Source organism: Megachile rotundata, chromosome 8 (genome assembly GCF_050947335.1).
Source record: "Megachile rotundata isolate GNS110a chromosome 8, iyMegRotu1, whole genome shotgun sequence".
NCBI lineage: Eukaryota > Metazoa > Arthropoda > Insecta > Hymenoptera > Megachilidae > Megachile > Megachile rotundata.
In genome coordinates this window covers 6,781,993-6,803,521 of record NC_134990.1, presented here as the reverse complement: position 1 = coordinate 6,803,521, position 21,529 = coordinate 6,781,993, and the positions used below count along the sequence as shown (strand labels likewise).

General features: G+C 31.5%; 1 protein-coding gene across 6 annotated transcripts in view; it reads right to left on the bottom strand.

The window, feature by feature from the left end:
• The window catches only part of Frl (formin-like protein), an 87,245-nt gene that overhangs the window by 35,463 nt on the left and 30,253 nt on the right, over window positions 1-21,529 (bottom strand). For 2 of the 6 annotated variants that reach the window (XM_076535042.1, XM_012287976.2), the window contains exon 2: window positions 16,487-16,601. The exons of the other annotated variants lie outside the window; for them this stretch is intronic. The gene's annotated coding sequence lies outside the window, so the exon portion shown is untranslated. The remainder of the gene's footprint in view (window positions 1-16,486; window positions 16,602-21,529) is intronic. 6 annotated transcript variants of the gene reach the window in all.

The following is a 21,529-nucleotide window of genomic DNA, read 5'->3' as shown; positions in this document are numbered from 1 at the left end:
ATATGTAAAATTGAAGAAATGGCGCGCTTTTAAAGAAAAACCTTGAATTTTATTGAAAATTTGTGCAATGTTTTGCAATAAAAAGGACTTTAATGTTCAATTTATTTCATACATTTAGGTTCATATGTTAGATAGTATTGTCATGGATATGTGCAAAAAATTTGAGCGCGATAGATAAACTAGTTTTTGAGTTATCAGCCACGCCAATTTTAAAAACGTAGTTTTGAGAAAAACGCGTTTAAAGTTTCAGTCCTCCGCACTGAACGCGTGTATACCCGCGGCGCTGATCGGCCATAACTTCAAAAGGGCTTCGTATTTCACTTTAAAATTTTGAGACAATATTTTTAAAATCTTACATTAACATTTTATAGAAAAAAAAGTTTTGTAATTTTTTAAGATTCTAAAGCTATTGCCTCCCTTAAACATTACACTTACAGCAACAAATGACCCAAAACCAAAGGCAATAAGTAACTTGAAGTGACTTGAAATCGCCGGGATTGTTCTTTTTATTTCTATATTTCAAGCTTACGAATGCTTTTGTCCCCACTGTAAATTTATCACACCAGCTGCTCTGTGCAGCCCTCAGAATTAGCCCCGGGCTCCATAAAGTTTAATCCATGGCTATCTTCCCAAAAAAATTCAATTTTGCCACCATTCAATTTCGCTAATTTCTTTTCCCGTGGCTCTTTAACGCGGCAATTTAATCAGACAAGGTTGGCACATTCGTTTCGTGTAAATCGTGTTATTACCTGGCTAAGGACAGCAGCGTCCACGGGGAGAGGCCCTGTAAGAAGCCTCGTAAAATCACGCTCGGATTCCTAACATAATAAACGACGAATCCTTGGGTTACATTTGCCCCGGATTGCATTACGGCCCAAGGAACCGGACTGGCTCTGAACACCGATGATTGCGAAACGATCCGTTTGTCATGGTTCGATGCGCGACCGCGGGCGATACGAGACCCAAAGACGATCTCGCGACTGATTGAAATGCAAGATCTTAAGCCTGGCCAGTGTCAAGTATCCATATTCCGAGTTTTCACCAGTATGCGAAAAGTAACGGAACTAAATTTAAGGAAAAGCGCCATCTATTAAAATATGTTATCTGAAAGCCTCCCCTACAAAACATATTATTGGAATCGATCAACGAATTGTAAACTTATAGCGTTTAAGACAGAACCTTTCGGTCACCGTGTCACAAAATCACAGGCAAGCGCAAGAAATTGCTCGAGTTGAATATTGCGAGGATCCTATCAAAACAGCCAGACGAAACTGTACATTCCTGGAATCAATTGTAACTAGTGATGAGACGTGCTTCAAGTATGAACCGCAAACAAAGCGCCAAAGTGCTACGCGGAAATCTCCAGGCTCTCCAAAATCAAAAAATTGCGAATCCAGAAGTCCCGAGAGAAGACAATGTTAATTTACTTTTACGATTACAAAGGAATTATACTTCGGGAATTCGTTACACTGGGACAAAATGTTAATGGCGTATATTATCTGGGTGTTGTGGAACATTTGTGAAAGAGGATCGCTCGAGTGAGGCCCGAATATCGAGCGCCGGGATTTTGGTTTCTGTTGCATGATAACGCACCATATGAACTGTCACTGTTTGTGACTTTTTGGCGAAAAAACAAGTCTGTTCCAACATCCTCTAAATTGTGACTTATGTCTATGTGATTACTTCCTTTTTCCAAAACTGAAATTAGCTATAAAAGGAACGTTTTATGACACCATGCGTCGTAATTCCACGCATCGTAATTTCATGCACCCTAATTCTCCGCGCTGTAATACAACGCGCCGCACTTCTACGCGCTGTAATTCCACGTACCGTACTTCTACGCGCTGTAACTCCACGCGTTGTAGTTCCACGCGTCCTAGATCTACGCGTCGTAATTCCATGCGCCATAATTCCCCGCGCTGTACTTCTACGCGTTGTAATTCCATGCACCATAGTTATGCGCGTCATAATTCCACGCGTCATAGTTCTACGCGTCGTAATTCCACATGTTGTAATTCCATGCACCGTAATTCCACGCGTCATAATTCCACGCGCCGTAATTCCACGCGTTGTAATTCCATGCGCCATAATTCCACGCGTCGTAATTCCATGCGCCGTAATTCCCCGCACTGTAATTCCACGCACCGTAATTCCATGCGTCGTAGTTCCACGCGTCATAGTTCTACGCGTCGTAATTCCATGCGTTGTAATTCCATGCGCCGTAATTCCACGTACCTTACACTTCTACGCGCCATAATTCCACGCACCGTAATTTCATGCGTCGTAGTTCCACGCGTCATAGTTCCACGCGTCGTAGTTCTACGCGTGGTAATTCCACGCGCTGTAATACCACGCGCCGTACTTCTACGCGACACTTACACAAGTTCAAGGAGCTGTGACAAGGGTGTTTAATTCCGCAAAACGAAATAGAAAAATCTATATTAACATTGTGTGAGCGTGCGTAGCGGTTTATTGATGCGGAAGGAATGTATTTTGAACAAAAGAAATTAATTTTACGAAATATATTATATTATATATGTTTAAAAAGTTTCGTCATTTTGCTGATGTATTGTGTATGAAAATTCTGTGACGTACGTGCTGACACACAGATCTCAAATTTTCCTGTGATTCATATATGCTTCAGCTTTATTTCAGGGACAACACAAAAGTACATGACAGTAGAAAGAAACTTGTTAATTTTAATTTATTAGTCTAAAAACTAAGTTTAACTAGAATATGAAATAAAAATTTGATGCTTAAAATTGTTTATAAATCTTGTGAAATGTGATAGTTTCATTTGAAATGAATTGTTATTTAAAATATGTTGATTTAATATGTATTAGGTATTGAAAATAAAATTTTCAGTTTTTAACGTCGCATAATGCTCGACGCCCTTTCTAATCTCCATTTCCGGTGACCCTTGGCCTAAAAACACGAGTTTCATTATTCTGAAGCAGCGTTGCGTGTAACGCTAGAAACTGCGTCTGGTTCTGTGTTTTATATTCCAGTAATCGTTAAATAATTGCCCTCTCGCAAACTGGGGAAACTTTTTGCAAATTAAAAAAAAATGTTCCTCTTATTGTTAAAAGAATACTGCATTAAATCGAAGAATTTTTTGTTATTTAAAGAAATGTATAAACAGAACTTTTAAAAGTTTGAAGGTTTGGTTATTTAAAAATTTTGACTACGTGTTTGGATGTTTAGAGATTTATGAATTTCTAAATCTAATCTTAATCATATATTTTATAAATTGTTTAAGCTAGATGTTAAAGTATTTATGTATTCAAGTTAAAATATTTATTTGTATTTTAATGTGTAAATTCTATTTTATATTTATTTAGTAAAGTTAAAAAAATTAAAAATATATTCCTGAATAGTATAGCATACGTAACCTTAACGCGCATGCGCAGTATGAGCGACGCGCATGGACATTGTGTGTTTATTCAGTTGATTGAATGCTGTATTTAATTATTTCTTAAACATTAAATAAGGTATTGTTCAAGTATTTATCTACTCAAGCTAATATATTTATTTGTATTCCAATGCATAAATACTATTTTATATTTTTATATGTAAGTTATATTTATTTAATAAAGTTAAAAAAATTAAAAATATATTCCTGAATAGTATAGCGTATGTAACCTTAACGTGCATGCGCAGTGTATGTGACGCGCATGGGTATTGTGTGTTTATCCAGTTGATTGAATACTCTATTTAATTATTGCTTAAATATTAAATAAAGTATTGTTCAAATACATATCAACTGAAGTTAAAATATTTATTTATATTTTAATGGATAAATTGTACTTTCTACTTTTCATTCATAAGTTATATTTATTAAAACTAAAGAAAATAAAAAATGTGTTTTTGGATAAGGTACAGCGTATGTAACTTCAACGCGCATGGACAGTGTACGCTACGCGCATGCGCAATGTTTACTTTATACAGTTGACTGAATACTCCACTTAATTATTACTTAAATATTAAATAAGGTATTGTTCAAATATATACCTACTGAAGCTAGTATATTTATTTATATTTTAATGGATAAATTATACTTTCTACTTTTCATTCATAAGTTATATTTATTAAAACTAAAGAAAATAAAAAATGTGTTTTAAGATAAAGATGAGTGTGTTTACTTTAATGCGCATGCGCACAATGTACTACGCATATACACACTGTCTCTATGTTATTCATGTTACTCACTGTGTCTATATAATTAATTAAATAATCTATTTAATCAGTGTTTAACATAATCTGTTACAAGAAACGTTTTAATAAATACATTACAATGACCTAAAAACGATAAAAAGATAGTGATTACGCATTAAAAACCAATGTAACTCATAATACATGTAATACTTCAAAACCGAGGTAATTAAGGGTTAATACCGTAATACTTACACGCGTTATCTTCACACGATGTTTTCTTATCGGAATCGTAATTAATTCCCACATTTGTCCAGCGATTTTACTGCCGCGATGTTAAATCAAATATTAGATCTCGGGAAATGTAATTTATTGGAACAGTGAAAAAAGTTCATCGTATATTCTAACTGGACTGGTGAGTGATTGTGCGATCGTGTCGGCATTTAAATTGTTGCTATACATATTAATCAGAGAAGTAATAACGAATGTAATTATGGTATTTAGTACAGAGCTTTACAACTTGTTATGAATAGAGATTATTTATTGCAAACGTTTTGTGATACACTTATTTCTGTCACATTATTTTTGAAAATTAGAATTCAAAAAAATTTTGGAAATACGTTACAAATTTTTATGATGTCCAATTATCTAAGTAGTAATATTCAAAATTTTCTAGTTTCAAATTTCTAAAATTCCAAATTTTGAAATACCAAAATGTAAGTGTAAAAATTTACAAGTTCAAAAATCCAAAAATTTTTAAGTTTTTACTTTAACCATACTGAACTCCCAGAGTAGTACTGCAGAAATACAGACAAAGTTTCAAATTTGAATGTTCAAAATTTTAGAATTAAAAAATTTGAAATTTGCAAATTTTAAAATAGTAAAACTGAAAAATTTTTAAATTCTAAAATTCACTGTTCAAAAATTTCAAAATAAACAATTTAAATATTCAAACATTTCAAAATTCAAAAATTACAAAATCTAAAATTCAATATTCAAAAAATCCAAAATTCAAAAATTTTAAACTCCCAATATGTAAAAACGCAGAATTTCCAAACTTCCAAATTTGAAAGTGAAATTTCCAAATTTCCAAATTCAAAAATTTCTTAATTTCAAGATTCCAAAGTACTTAAATTTCAAAATTCAAAAATTTAAAAAAAAAAAATTCAGAAAGTTGGAAAAATCCTAAAGTACCAAATATCCAAAACAGCCTTTAACATAACCGCACTCAGCAAAATGTCATATGTTCGATCGAACTTCCGGAAGTCTATCAGTACATAACAACAGAGAGAAAAAACAATTCCAGTTCGTGAGGATGGTATCGTAACAAGACCACAGTCTCTGTCGGTTTAATATCCCATAAAAGCTTCATAGATACGGCGCCAGTGCGGTCGACAACAGAAAAAGAAATTCCCGAGACGATCAATCGTAGAAAGCGATTCTCTTTAGAAGGTTCATATAGTTAAGCCAGGTTCACAGACTTTTCTCGTATACGAGATTTATCGAACGAAACCGTGACAATATATTGTGTACTAAATTGTTCAGACAGAATTCACGCAGTAAAATGTATTCGAGAAATATTCTTTCATATACTGAACGAATTTGTCAGTGCAATTCAAAAAATCGGAACGGTTTTATCGAACGTGATGCGGTGTCATTTGTTTTTATATTACGTTGTTGACACTAAAGAACAAGGACAGTGACACTCTGAAAAGGAAACTACTTTTAGAGAGAGCACTGGCACAACCAATTTAAATACCCGTGTCAAATGAAGCGGGGTGGGGATGCGATTTTGACGCGCATTTCGACACGCGCATGCGCAGAGAGTGCAAGTATGGCGGCCAACGAAGAACGGTTTAACCTGTACCAGTAATTTATTTGTAATATTTTGTGATAAATAGGTTTTCATTTTGTTATAAGTTATTTGTAATAATCATTTCCATAATACATATTCTTCAAATATATTTTGTGGAGCAATCATTTTGATATATTCTTTTCTCTTTCAACACCATAAAACACCAAGCTAGTTTCATGCAGGTTAACCCCACTGTATTTGGCATGCAATCATTGCAAATAACGTCTTCAATATATTTATATATATTGAATATTTATATTCATATATATTATATTATACACTGTATATTATACGCTTACGATATATTTTGTACAGTAATCATTTTCGTATATTCCTTTCTTCTTCAACTTTTCAATGTTGCAAAATTAACGTAAATACTTCGAAAAACAATATTATGAATATACAGAAAATATATGGTAAATAGATTTCTAATTATTGCAGGTTGACGTGAAATTAGATTCACTTGATTTAAATTTCCCGCTCGTCTGCACAACCAATTTAAAGGGACAGGCTTTGAACATCAAAGGTGCCGCCTGGAGTGTCGTCTCCTGTATCCCTGGCTCTTTGGTTAGACAAACATGACTTCCGTGCATGCTGTCTACAGTATCAACGTGGATCCATGGTGACTGTTTACAATTTAGACTGTAGCAGTGCATATCAACAATCGAGTAGCGTGAAACAATCGAAACGGATGACTCGCGTGTGAATTGCTGTCTCCTATTTGATAAAACCGTATGTACGTGGAAAAATCGGATTGAATGGTCGTGTGAACCTAGCTTTAGGTTAGCTGTTAGTCTTCGATATTTCTCTGGCTAGTCTTTACACAATAATCAATGCAGGAGGTTAGGGTCGGGTATCTTTTGTTATCCTAATGTAATCTGACGTCTAGGGAGATCCTAAGAATTTTGTGTAAATGCATTTGCAAATATGTGAAAATTTGTTATCATAAACGTGATGGAAAATCAGTACCAGTAGATGAAGAATGATTCTAGAATTATTGTAGAATGATTGCAAAATTATTATAGAATGATTGTAAAATCATTGTGGAATGATTATAGAATTACTGTGGAAGGATTGGAAAATGATTGCAGAATGATTGTAAAATAAGAAGAACGATTGCAAAATTATTATAGACTGATTATAAAATTGGTGTAGAATAATTATAGAATTATTGCAGAATTATTAAAAAATGATTGTAGAATAATTATAAAATCATTGTTAAATAATTATAAAATAATTGCAGAATCATTGTAGAATGATTATAGAATGATTATAGAATTACTGTGGAAGGATTGGAAAATGATTGCAGAATGATTGCAAAATTATTATTAAATAATTATAAAATTGATATAGAATTATTCCAGAATTATTAAAAAATGATTGTAGAATAATTATAATAATTGTATAATAGTTGTAAAATAATTATAAAATAATTATAAAATACTTGTAAAATTATTGTAGAATAATTATAAAATAATTATAGAATGACTGCAGAATTACTATAGAATGATTGTAAAATCACTGTAGAATTATTATAGAATTATTGTACAATAGAAAATTAGTGTTAAATGATTATATAACAATTGAAGAATGATTGTAGGATGATTGTAGAACTATTGTAAAACTATTATAAAATTATTATACAATTGTTACAGAAATATTACAAAACTACTTATATAACAAAAACAGAATTATTCTCAAATTATAAAAATTTTGAGATCCCCTTACACATGTATATATGCACCCAACCTCAATAACTAGAAATATTGTTTCGGTATCTATCATCCCATCGCACGACCCACAGCACGCCCATTGCCCGAGATCTTCGCCGGGCAGATAATCTGCCCATCGGAAGGATTATACCATAACAGAAGCGAGTACAATTACAAAGTAAAAAGCAGGTTCAACGAACCTAATCAAATCGAATATAACGTGCACGGTCGTACAGTTGTCTTTGCCCCTCCATTATTTCCTCCTATAAATAGATATTGCACGTAAAGGGGGAGGAAAATAAACGGGGGATATTGTACGTCCACTCGATATATAGATTTTTTAAGGAAAAGTTTACTTCCTGCGCGAAACAACTCCGAGGTATCGAATGCAGGTTGCTTTCTACTCGCCCGCTGAAATTTACACGATTGTACTACAATTTGAACTCTTTCTTCTATTAATTAGTACGTTCGCTCGTTAATCATCGTGAACTAATAGAATTAACGCTCGAGTGAGCCGAACGGGTAAAAATAAGTAAAACGGCGTGTAAAATATGGAAGGAGTCAGGTTGTTTCTAATGCAAGCTTATATGTAATGGATTTTGTATAATATATGTACACATAAAATATTTGTGTGTAATTTATATTAAGTACTTTATGTTTATATTAATTCATTATTTGTATGTAAGAAATTTACATACAGTTTGTATGTAAAATACATTTATAATAAAAAAACTTACATATGTGCATAAAATACTTGTACATAGTAGGTTTGCATATAATATTGTAAATTTACATGTAACACATTTGTATACAACTTGTATTTAAAAAATATTCTTATATATTATTTATTTTAATCTTGTTAATTTTATTTATTATATCAACAATTAATAAATGTATTTATAATTGAATGTTGTATAATACTTTTATATACAGTATTTGTGTGCAATAATATATATTTATATACATAATTATATGTATTAATTTTGAATAGTATGCCATTGTACATAAATACATTTGTATATAGTAGAATTGTATTTAATAAATATTTAAATAAATAATTTTTATATAATAGATTTGTATATAATAAAGTTTTATACAATACATTTGTATGTAATATATTTGTATAGAACGTACTTGTATATGGTACATTTATGTATAGTCAAATTGTATATAATAGATGTGTATATGTATATTAAATGTTTATACAAATAATACAGATGTATATAATACATTTCTATACAATTCATGTTTATACAGCAGACTTTAATTTAATGCACTATACATGTATCAAATTTGTATTATAATAAAATTGTATCTAACACAATAATACACAAGTTTTTATAAAAAATAATTTTTCATATACACCTCTATTAAAAATTATAAAAGCATTTCATTGTAAATCACAATAAAATTGTATCTAACACAATAGTACGCAACAAATTTTTATAAAAAATAATTTTTCATATACACCTCCATTAAAAATTATAAAAGCACTTAATTCTAAACCACCACACTGTCACAGATAATATCCTGTTATTCTTTTGGAAGTATCACACAAAGAATACATAATACAGATTTTATATTCTTGAATACATATACATTTTTCAATTTCATAATTTTGTCACAAATAATGTGATCGAATGTCGAGTATATTTTGCCTTCCAGTATATTTTATGAAACTCGCAATTAAAGGAAAAAATGAAGCATAAAGCGGTTTCTCAGTAGATTATTTCTGGGACTTGACTCACGATTAAGGAAATGTCACTTCCGTACATTCCGGATGCACGTTTCGAACGAGAATAGAATGTTCTTTTCGTCCTTCAAACACTGATCCTTCTGGGGTAACGCTACACTTCAGTCTTAGGGATTCTAAAGGATAAGTTTACAGGTTTAGAATCGCGAAACTATATTTATCAGTGTGTACATGGAAAAATTAGTGAATTTTTTAAATATTAAATTCACAAATTTTAAGATTTTTGAATTTCTACATTTTTATATAAAATTTATAGATTCTTTAAGTTTCCATATTCTTCACAAATTTATAATTTTTTTTTAATTTTGCATTACACTGGAAAATTTTTAATTATTTGTAAATTTATCAATTATTTGTGTTTAATACATTTTTTATGGATTTGTAATTTTTTGTATTTCTGTAAAAAATCTTTAAATTTTCAAGTCATGAAATCCTCAACTAAAAAATTAAATACTATGTATTAAATTAATAAATGTGAAAACTGAAATGTCTAAATTACTAAATATGACCATTGCTTACATAAAATCTATTAAGAGAATTATTAAAAAAATAAATAGCAATTACGTTCTGTAAAATTACAGTAATTTTCAAGAAAGTTCCGATTATTGAATTTTCTATCATAATTCCATAAACCCATAAATAAACTGTATCCGGCACCTAACAGCAAATAATGTATCTCTTTGTTTGTAAATTAGGGAAGAGATGATTTGGCATACGATTTCTCCAATTTACGATGTCGAAATTACAAAAGAAAGATGAAAAGAAGCCGCGAGATTCGATGATGCTTCTCACATTTTCGCGGCCCACTTTTCTACTTGATGGCGTTAATTAACGAACGCGATCCGCGAAGAAACGAAACGTAAATTACTGCCTGTGTTTCACGGATAATTTAATGAACTCATATAATTCAATCTTACTACATATTACACACACCGATGAATATAAGCGAAATCGTTCAAATTACCTTCAAATTTCATTCATGAAAATTTCACTGTGCATAAATTTTATCAAAAGGAAATAACATCGGCACGAAAAATTATATACAGGATATCCTAGTATTTTACCGCTAAACTTTACCGAAATATTCCATACGCAAAAGTAAGGAAAAGATGTTATATTAATGGAAAGGTTTAAACATTTTGAAGCGTGCGTGGGGAAATAATAAGTTGCACACGATTTCAGCACTATTTACAGAGATATATGCAGTTGAGGAAAACAGTAACGGTTGATGGACAAAGAAGTTTGCATAACGCGGAGATGAGACAGTCTGACGTCACGCGCGAGGTCCTGCGTGTACGAGCGTCGCGAGGAGACTGGGCGAAATATAAACAAAATATGGCGCCTAGCAACGGTTTCTGAAGAAGCGCGATTTCGGGAATATTCGATTTCGAGGTGCGTCGGTCACGAAAGACGTCGCGAACTTTTTCCCACGCGTGAGTGTTCAGATTATTATGGCGTCATCCGCAGCAGACGTTATATTGACATAGAGATTTAAACGCTTTATTAAAAAGTTATAACAAAAGTACAAAATGAATACGGACCGCTTTGTTTTTCAAAGCCAAATACAACGTGTTCTCGACGTAAAACCAGTATGTCCTATGAATAAAAATGATAATGTTATATAAACGTAGACTGTTAGATGTAATCGAAAGATTACGAGGAATATACGAAATAATTGGCGATTTCATCCTTCGATACTACATACGAATTCTTGACTTTCATATTTTTTTCATAACTTTTAATAACGCATTAGAAATCCTATGTTTGTATGAACATTTACGATGAATTATGAACTGTATACGCTATCGAACAAAGCAGTTCGTTGTCATTTCCTATATTTATCATAACTTCTTAATAAAATGTCTGAAACTGTATGTCTATTATATACAACATTTCAAAAAGTTTGATTACGTATAATAGAATGACATTACTAAGTATAATGGTACTTCTAAATATCAAATGATATTTCTAAGAATGTAACAACTGAAAAAATCTTTAACAACTTCGTAAATATGTCGACAACAAAAAGCGGTAAGCCATATTTGGACCACTTCCTCTGCATGTTCACAGCTTCACGCGGAACGACACCTGACATGGACCGATATCCGATTCCTCGTGTCAGATAAAACTCTCACGAGCCAGAAAGATCGGAGAAAGTCGCCAGCAGGTATATTAAAACGAACGATAGCGATCCGACAGCGAACAATAATAAATATTAGGATAAATAACGTAACGTTTGTTTGTAGGTAAGCAGTCAAGAACAAATCTGGTTTCTCTACAAGAAGTATGGCAGGGAAAAACTTTGGCAGGAATATGAGTATTTGAGGAATGTGAATTTTGAGAATTTAGGGATTTTAAAAACTAAAGATTTTGAAATATAGGGATATGAGATATACAGATATGGGAAATGGGGATTTGGGATATAGGAACTCTTAGGAATTGGGAGTCTAAAGATTTTTACGATTTGGGAATCTAAGGATTTTTGCGATTTTGAGATCTAGGAATTTCTGCGATTTTGGGGTCTAGGGATTTTTGCGATTTCGGGATCTAGGGATTTTTGCAATTTTGAGGTCTACGGATTTTTGCGATTTTGGGCTCTAGGGATTTTTGCGATTTTGTGATCTAGGGATTTTTGCTATTTTAGGATCTAGGGATTTTTGCGATTTTTGGGATCTAGGGATTTTTGCGATTTTGGGGATCTAGGGATTTTTGCGATTTTGGGGTCTAGGGATTTTTGCGATTTTGGAATCTAGGGTCTTTACGATTTTGGAATCTAGGGATTTTTGCGATTTTGGAATTTCGGGATTTTTGCGATTTCGGATTTTGCGATATAGAAATTGTTTAACCAGGGATTTGGAATCTAGGGACTTTTATCACTGGAGTATTTGACATCTAGGGATTTTTGCAATTTCAGATTTTGCGATATAGGAATTTTTCATTCTACGGATTTTGAATCTAGGGACTTTTATAAATGAAGTATTTGACATCTAGGGATTTTTTGCGATTTCGGATTTTGCAATATAGGAATTTTATATTCCAGGAATTTGGAATCTAGGGACTTTTGTAAAGGGCGTATTTGGCATTTAGGGATTTTTGTGATTTAGGAATTTGAGATATAGGAAGTTTTTGTTCTAGAGATTTGGAATTTAGGAATTTGTGAACTTATAATTTGAAGATCTAGAGACTTTTAGTTCAAGGATTTCTGGATGTACAGATTTTAATGTCTGAAGACTTTTAAACCTAGGACTTTGTAGTTTTGTAATATGTTAATTTAGGAACTTGAGTATTTTGTAATTTTAAATTAATTTCTGTTTTTAGAAAACAGGAAATTAAAGTAGTTAGATTTAGTTAAACAATACTTGTTTCAAATTGAATTACTGAATCGAATGGCGAGTGAGTCACCTTTCCAATGCAAAGTGTTAAGAATGGTCAAGATTACATACGTGTCCATAACCGTAGAAAGCCTATGTTGCACACGAGTGTACGTTAGCTAACGCGAAACCCAAGTCGCGGCTCCGGTTAGGTAAGCACGGAACATAATTAAGCAAACTTTGGCCGCGATAATGTTAGCAGACAGAAGGGTACGCTGATCTTATTAAAAAAAAAAATGCATGTTTTGACGAGAAATACACGTCTGCGTGTTTCTTCTAGCATAATTACGTTACGCGATGGAAACTGATACAACGCGTTTGGAATCGGTAAAAAAGTTAAAACACGTAGAAAATAACGTGATACTTCTGATCTCGTTGAAGAGAAATATCACGCAAATATGCGTTGGTACAAGTTATATTTTTATGATTATATTATAGCAGTAATAATGGAGAAAATGAGTTAGACTACTGAAGGTTAGGTCTCGGTTAGGTTATATTTTATAACCTTTTATTCGAGAGTTAGGTTAGGATGAAATTATAGTTAGAGCATGGTTAGGGTATTGCTAAGGTTAGGTTCGGAGATAGGTTACTGTTAGGTTGAATTTAAATTGGAATTTATAATTAGATTACGATTAGGTTAGTACAGAGCTAGATCCAGGTTAAATTGATTTATGACAAGGATTAGATCAAAATTGGAGGAGGTTAATCTAGATTATGTTTAGGGTTAGGTTTGGATTAGATTAAGGTTAAAACACTAAATGAATTTATTATTTAAGAAAAACGATTTGGAAAGACCTCTTTGAATAACCCACTATATTTTATACGTGTGAAAATTATAATATCAGAGAAACAATAACAAAGAAATATATGGATTTTATTTTATTAACATGCGAAGATCTGAACAAAATCGAGCGGTATCTTTTTCCTTTGCCCTTGCAACAAATGTTGGTATTCATATAATAAATCGGCTGCAAACGTAAAAAATAATAATAATCATACATAAATTTAGTATTATTTTTATTATATATAATCTGTTGTATTATTTAACCCTTTTATTCTCCTTCCTGCAATTTTCTTCAGATTTATTTTTTTTCTTACTAGGACCTAATGATACCTTATATTTCATCAAAGAGATGAAAAACGGTTTTTGGAATCTCGTCTTTGACGACCTTCTCAACCTATTAGAGAGCCTTGGATACAAAGTCATTGCGTACGCGACCTGATAATCATAATACCGGGAAATTCAAGAAAAGAAATTGAAGAGGCAAATGCCTTAGTCAAAGTAACCATGGACTGATGCCTGAAACACAAGTTGCAGATATCAGCGACAAAATCGGAAATGAAACTCCTAAAGGGTTTCCTAAACATTAAACGACCTCCCACAGTAAAAATTGGCAACACCTCAATGAAAAGGGCTTCGAAGGTGAGATACCTAGGGGTATCTTCCGACTCAGACGCCCTTGCACGTAGCCCTGGTGGTGGCGGTAGCAGTAGTGGTCACCGGTGTCGGCGGAGAGATGTTTTGTGCAGAGGTCCGTATGACCTCCCCGGGATAGTGCTGGCGAGAGGGGAAGGACTCGAAGGCAGAGTACTTTAGCTTGGTCTCGGTCCTTCCCCAAAGATGCTAGGGAATGGCCACCGCGGGGTTTTTAGTCAGTAAGAATCGGACATATCCTTGCGCCCCTCCCCTGCGGTTGCGGGTAACCTATGCAAGGTTTTCCCCGCGTGAAAAAAAAAAGGGAGGATAATATTATAGTTGGAGCACAGTTAGGGTATTGCTAGTGTACGGTTAGGTTCGGAGTTAGGTTACTGTTAGATTCAATTTAAATTGGAACAATTTATAATCAGATTGGGGTTAGGTTAGGTTAGTACAGAATTAGATCCAGGTTAAAGTAGGTTAAACCTATTTATGACAAAGGTTAGATAAAAACTAGACGAGGTCAATCTAGATAATGTTTAAGGTTAGGTTCGGATTGGTTAAAAAGAAATTGAGAAATTTAGAAATTGCAAAATTTACAAATTTGAAGATTTGGAAAATTGAAAAAATTGGAGACTCGCAAAATTTGAAAATTTAGAAATTTTAAAACTTGGAAATTTGAAAATTATAAAAGTCAGAAACAAAATTTTCTAAACTTAAAAATATTCAAATTCGAAAACTTACAATTGCCACTCTAAATTACTTAATGCATTCACAATAAAAAATACAGTCCAACTTTTTAAAAAATTCCTAAAAAAGAAATATCCCAGCAAAACAATGCCCGTGCACAATTTCACAGACCGATAAACGTCCCGTGTATTTCGCCAGATATTCGGGTATGGCGTCTATTTTTACAGAGTTGATCATCCCCTGTATCGATGTTCGAAAACTTATAGCCTGGTTTATCGGATACGATCCCGATACTAATCGGATTATTAACGCATGAATATCGCTTGTTTTCGCAGACGCAAGGTATTAGAAACTTTCAGGATACGTTTGGGCAACGTATCCGCGGCAAATTGCTATAACCTTCAAAATAATACCCATTATCCTGCCTAACCTGATCATGTATCGTTCTATACACTTTATGACATCAATCTTGCAATCTTCCAATTTCGCGAACAAGCGTATCGTTTACGTGATACGTGTAAGTTACACGTTATGTTTAAATCACGTACGAAAATTTCAGTACATGTTTCCATGGCGCTGAAATTAAACGTTTGTTAAAAATTGTATTAATTATATTACTTGATTGGTAGCTAATATTGTACAGGACGTAGGACCTGTTTAATAATCTGTATAATATTAGCGACCACAAATCTCACGTAATTTTGTTTACGATTATTTAAGTACTTATTTTAATACGTTGGCTGCAACGTCAGTCACCGCTGACTGACACTGAACTTTTCGTTTAGGGTGCGTCAATCACCGGTGGCTGACACTGAACGTTCAGTTCAGACTGCGTTAGTCACCAGCGACTGATACTAAATTTTCTCTTCAGACCGTGCCTAACCTAAACTAAGATTATTATAAACCAACGTAACTTGATTTAATTTTGACCTAACCTCAATTATCAGCTTGGTACTCCGAACTAACCCTAATCCCATTTAAAGCCGATCTAACCGTAAACTGTCCTAACCTTAACTTATTGACAAGTAGCCTAACAAATATAAACTTATAAATATACTTAACAACCTAACCTTACTACAAATATAATCCAGACTAGCATAGTGTAACGTTGACCTAACCTTCTACTAACCTAACCGTAGTCTAATTATAAATTATTCTAATATATATTCAAAGTATGTAACTGTAATCTTGAACATAATACTAACCTAGCAATAACCTAATCGTGCTTTAATTATAATTATATCCTAACCTAACTTAACCCTTAAATAGAAAGTAATAATGTAACCTAACCTAGACCTAGCCATCAGCAGTCCTATTTTAACCTTATTTTAAACTATCAAATATCTAAAACATTTAAAATAACAAAATATCAAATTTCTAAAATATTCAAATTTTAATAACAGACCTAACCTAACCTAACAGAAAATTATAGTATACATAATGTGTAACATCAGAGTTTATGTACGTCATTAATTATCCTTTAACATTCACAGACCCTCCCAGCTTCTAACCCCATAAAAATATTAAAGTACTTACTTTCCTTTACATTCGAACCACAAATTAAAATCATTTATCCTTCGATCTCCATTATTTGCAAATCCGAAGTCGTCGACATTTTACGACATCTCATTACCAGTGGTTAATAACATACCTGTAATTAATTCAGAAAACTATAATATATGAGCAAAATAACGACGGCGCGATTGAAATAACTATTCAAAATGACGCAGAGTTTTAACGGCAACGATATGCAAATACAAATTTTCTCACATACACGCTCTCACTACACAGGTTACAATATTTTTCTTGCTATTTAAGAACAGGGTAAATTTAAACGTTCTTAATAAGATATCTCGTATAACTTTCTTGATAAAAGAAATGTAATTGTGGCTTACGTAATCAACGTTTCGCGATCATGCTAACCGAAACGAGTAATAAAAGCAGTAATGAGTAAATGATGTAAGTATTTTATAGCGGAACAATTATTACATTGGATAAGCTTGTTCGCTGAGGATACGTATGTTGCGTGCTCTTACTATTCTCGTTTATGATTTTATGGCCGGAAGGTATTATATGTACCTATTCGCAATTTTATCTTTTTCAGTTAGCAGTTCTAGGAAACGTGCCTTCTTCGGAGAGAGGTATTTTAGTTGAATTTGGTTCGAGCTGTAGAATCGGCTGATTTAATAACTGCATTTATTTTCAAATTTTGAAATTTCAAATTTTAGAATTTGAAACTGTTTTAATTTTAAATTTTCAAATTTCTAATTTTCAAGTTCTCGAATTTTCAAATTTCTAATTTTCAAGTCCTCGAATTTCCAAATTTTCAAATTTCAAATTAGAAAATTTTCAAATTAAAAATTATCAAATTTCGAATTTTCAAAATCAGAATTTTTGGATTTCCGAATTTCCAAATTTCAAATTTTCAAAATCAAAATTTTCAAATTAGAAATTCAAAACTTACAAATTTTCAAATTCAAAACTGAAAATCTGCAAATTTTCCAATTGAAAACTGAAAATCTGAAAATTTGCAAATTGAAAACTGAAAATCTGAAAATTTGCAAATTGAAAACTGAAAATCTGCAAATTTTCAAATTCTAAACTCAAAATTTGCACATTTTCAAATTCGAAACTCAAAATCTGCAAATTTTCAAATTCGAAAATCAAAATCTGCAAATTTTCAAATTCAAAACTGAAAATCTGAAAATTCTTAAATTTAAAACTGAAAAACTACAAATTATCAAATTCAAAACTCAAAATCCGCAAATTTTCAAATTCAAAACTCAAAATTTGCACATTTTCAAATTCAAAACTCAAAATCTGCAAATTTTCAAAATAAAAACTCAAAATTTGCAAATTTTCAAATTCAAAACTCAAAATTTGCACATTTTCAAATTCGAAACTCAAAATCTGCAAATTTTCAAATTCGAAAATCAAAATCTGCAAATTTTCAAATTCAAAACTGAAAATCTGAAAATTCTTAAATTTAAAACTGAAAAACTACAAATTATCAAATTCAAAACTCAAAATCCGCAAATTTTCAAATTCAAAACTCAAAATTTGCACATTTTCAAATTTGAAACTCAAAATCTGCAAATTTTCAAATTCAAAACTCAAAATTTGCACATTTTCAAATTCGAAACTCAAAATCCGCAAATTATCAAATTCAAAACTCAAAATCTGCAAATTTTTAAATTCAAAACTCAAAATCTGCAAATTTTGAATTTCAAAATTTACGAATTTCTAATTTTGAAGTTCTCAAATTTTCAAATTCAAAACTCAAAATTTTCAAATTTAAAAATCCCAAATTATCAAATTCAAAATTCTCGAATTAAAAATACTATGTTTCAAATTGTAAGTTTTCTAATTCCAACGTGGCACGTTTTCACATTGCAAATTTTTTAATTTTGTTCTCAAATTTTCGAATTCTATATTCTCATTTCCCTAAATTTTCAAATTTCTAAGCACTATATTAATTGATCATAAACGTAACTCTTCGCAAATTCATAAAATCTCTTCTCTCCTCAAAAACTAACCTGCTCCTTATCCAAAATTTAAAATCTATTTTTAATTTACTCTACACGCGAAAACGAAAGAATGCATTTTAAATGCATTCTATAATTCTATCCCTTTCTATTTCATAGCACTGATATTATAAATGTAAATTCATATCAAACATCGTATAATAAAATTAACAAATTTTCAGAGACTCCAAAGAATTAAAAGGTCTTTGAATTCGAAATGATTGCCAACTCATCGTTACTTATTGGCTAGTCAGATTCACGCTGTGCGCGAGAATTAGATTGACGAGTTTTGTAGTCATTTGCAACAGTGAAGGTAGAGCAGAGTGGAGAATTTGCTTGAGCAAGATTAAATGGGAGGACGGAATAGACAAGAAAAAGGAAAATAAAAGAAAATGGGAGAAGCGACGTACTAGAGAAATACAAAACGTCTCAACTGTGCAGGAGGTTATTTAAATATCAGTCTTTAATGGTGTAGAAAAGTACGTTCCGGAACGAAATTATACTTATTTCGCGACGTATGTAATATTGAAAATGTGACTTTTTTAAGGGCGGTGTTTTTACAAGATCTGTAGATCAGCATGCTGCAATTATACTTGTAATGTTCACATAACCTAAGTTCATCTAACTTCATCTAACATTGTTATATTATTGTTTAAATATTAAAATTAAACCTTTATTATTTTATAACTTGTAAATTTAAATTATTTAAATTTCTATATCAGTTAAATTAAGATTTTTAAATCTGAGAATTTAATACTTCATAATGCCTAATTACAAAAATTTGGATTTGGAAATTAAAAAATTTAAGGTCTGTGAATTTGTAAATTTGTCAAATGTAAATTTTTTAACTCCTCAAATAAGCATATTTAAAATTTCTAAATTTGATACTTTAATATTTCTAAGTCCTTAGACTTCAACATTTGAGTTTCATAAACTTATAATTTTCTATTTTTGTAAGTTTCAAATTTCTAAATTTGAAGTTTCCAAATTTCAAAAATCAATTTTCACTTCATCTTATTAAAACCAGATTACTCATAAATCCACCATTTTAAATTCTGCTATAAATATTTGTGACACGTTTAAAAGATGCTCGTTATCTACATTTGCATACTCACTGTATTTGAAATGTTTACGACCGCAAATCACTAACGCATTTTACAAAACAATAGCACCCGAAGCTCGTTCAAACAGCAACAAATCCTGCTAGCGAACGCTGTACATGCAAGATGCGATAAAATTCGCAATGTCGTTCGAAACGATAGTCTCGGCTGGGGTTATTACACGATCGTGTTGTTAAATGGCACCAAGGGGCATCGAAAGCCTCGTGAAGCTGAATGAGAGAGCATCGGCTAAAATTAAGTGATAACGTCACGTGCACTCGTGCCGACTGCATAGTGACATCATCTTTCGCGACTCACGCACGATTACACTTTTTCTTTTCTGGTTATTTTCCGCTACGCCCCATCTGTCTCTTAATTGAAAAATTTTTTCATTTCAAGATGTAATGCTCTGGTATTTGAAAATTTGAGTATTTAAACTTTAGAAGTTTGAAAATTTCGAATTTCATAGTTTGGAATTTCGAAAATTTGCCATTTTGAATTTTGGATTTTGAAAATAATACAAACCTTCCATTTTGAAAGTTTGAATTTTGAATTTTGAAAATTTGACTCCTTGTCATTTTGGAATTTTGAATTTTGAAAATTTGAAAACGTCATTTTGAATTTTGCATTTTAAAAATGTTTAAATCTGCCATTTTGAAATTTGGAATTTTGAAAATATGAAAACATGCCATTTTGGAATTTGGAATTTTGAAAATTTAAAAACTTATCATTTTGGAATCTGCAAGTTTGAAAATTTGAAAATTTACAATTTTGGAATCTGCAAGTTTGAAAATTTGAAAACTTACAATTTTGGAATTTTTAATTTTGAAAATTTGAAAACCCGCCAAACGAAATTTGAAAAAGGTTTCGTGAAGTACAAAAATGTCATATTTTTCAAACTTAAAAATTTATAAATCTCCAAGTACTTAATTAATAAATTTGAAATTAATAAATCCAAAATTTCATATTAAATTTATAAATTCAAAAATTTTCAAAGTTGAAAATTAATAAATTTCATATCACCAAATTTATAAATTTCAGATTATCAAATTTATAAATTTAGTGAACTGTCAAATATAAAACCCTTAAATTTGAAATTTTTCAAAATTAAGTGTCTGAAAACTGTACATATACAAGGAATACTATTTACAGCATTTTAATGAGCGTATAAAGACTGTAATAATCACCGCAAAAAAAGAAGAAAAAGAAAGTTGAAAATTATTAGACAGCGTAATTAGAGGCTCAAAGCGCGTTAAATGATCTCTATGGAAGCACTCGGCTGAGTCATTGCGGCTCGTTACAAAAGACGACCAACTAACGGATCCGTGAACTTGCGCTTATTTTAATCCATAGGCTCGTCAACAACATCTATGGATCCAGCTGCTTAGATTAAGGGTCAACTCTGCGGGCCGAATACTCTCGGTATGATTTTTAGTAACTCTAGCGGTAAATTAATAAATTCCGGCGATCTTGGTTTATTTTACATTGTTTTGTTCCGAAGGAACAAGGGTAGATATTTGGTTTCCAAAAATGTGCAAAAATACGACTTTGCGAAGACTTTGCAATCAGGAAGCAATATTCTGTCACGATTTCTTTTTTTTAAATATTCTTTGCATAATTCTTCAGTAAAGAGTCTCATTTTGCAATTTCACCCTTAAACCTTCATGTGAAGAGAACATGCAAGTTTTTATAGAAGAAATTTTTGCAAGTCCCACTTATCCAAAAACATGCACTAGATGTATACTTGTGTCAATATTAATTTCGATAATTTATTTTAGTAATAATATGTGATTATGTACTTGTATATTTACTTAAAATATAATTCTTAATAATTTATTTTCAAAATACTTTATATTATTAAAATATTTGTATAGAGATATTAATTTTAATAGTTTTATGTATATTAATTTGAATTTACTTGATTTTTTATTTAAATCGAATCATTATTTACTAAC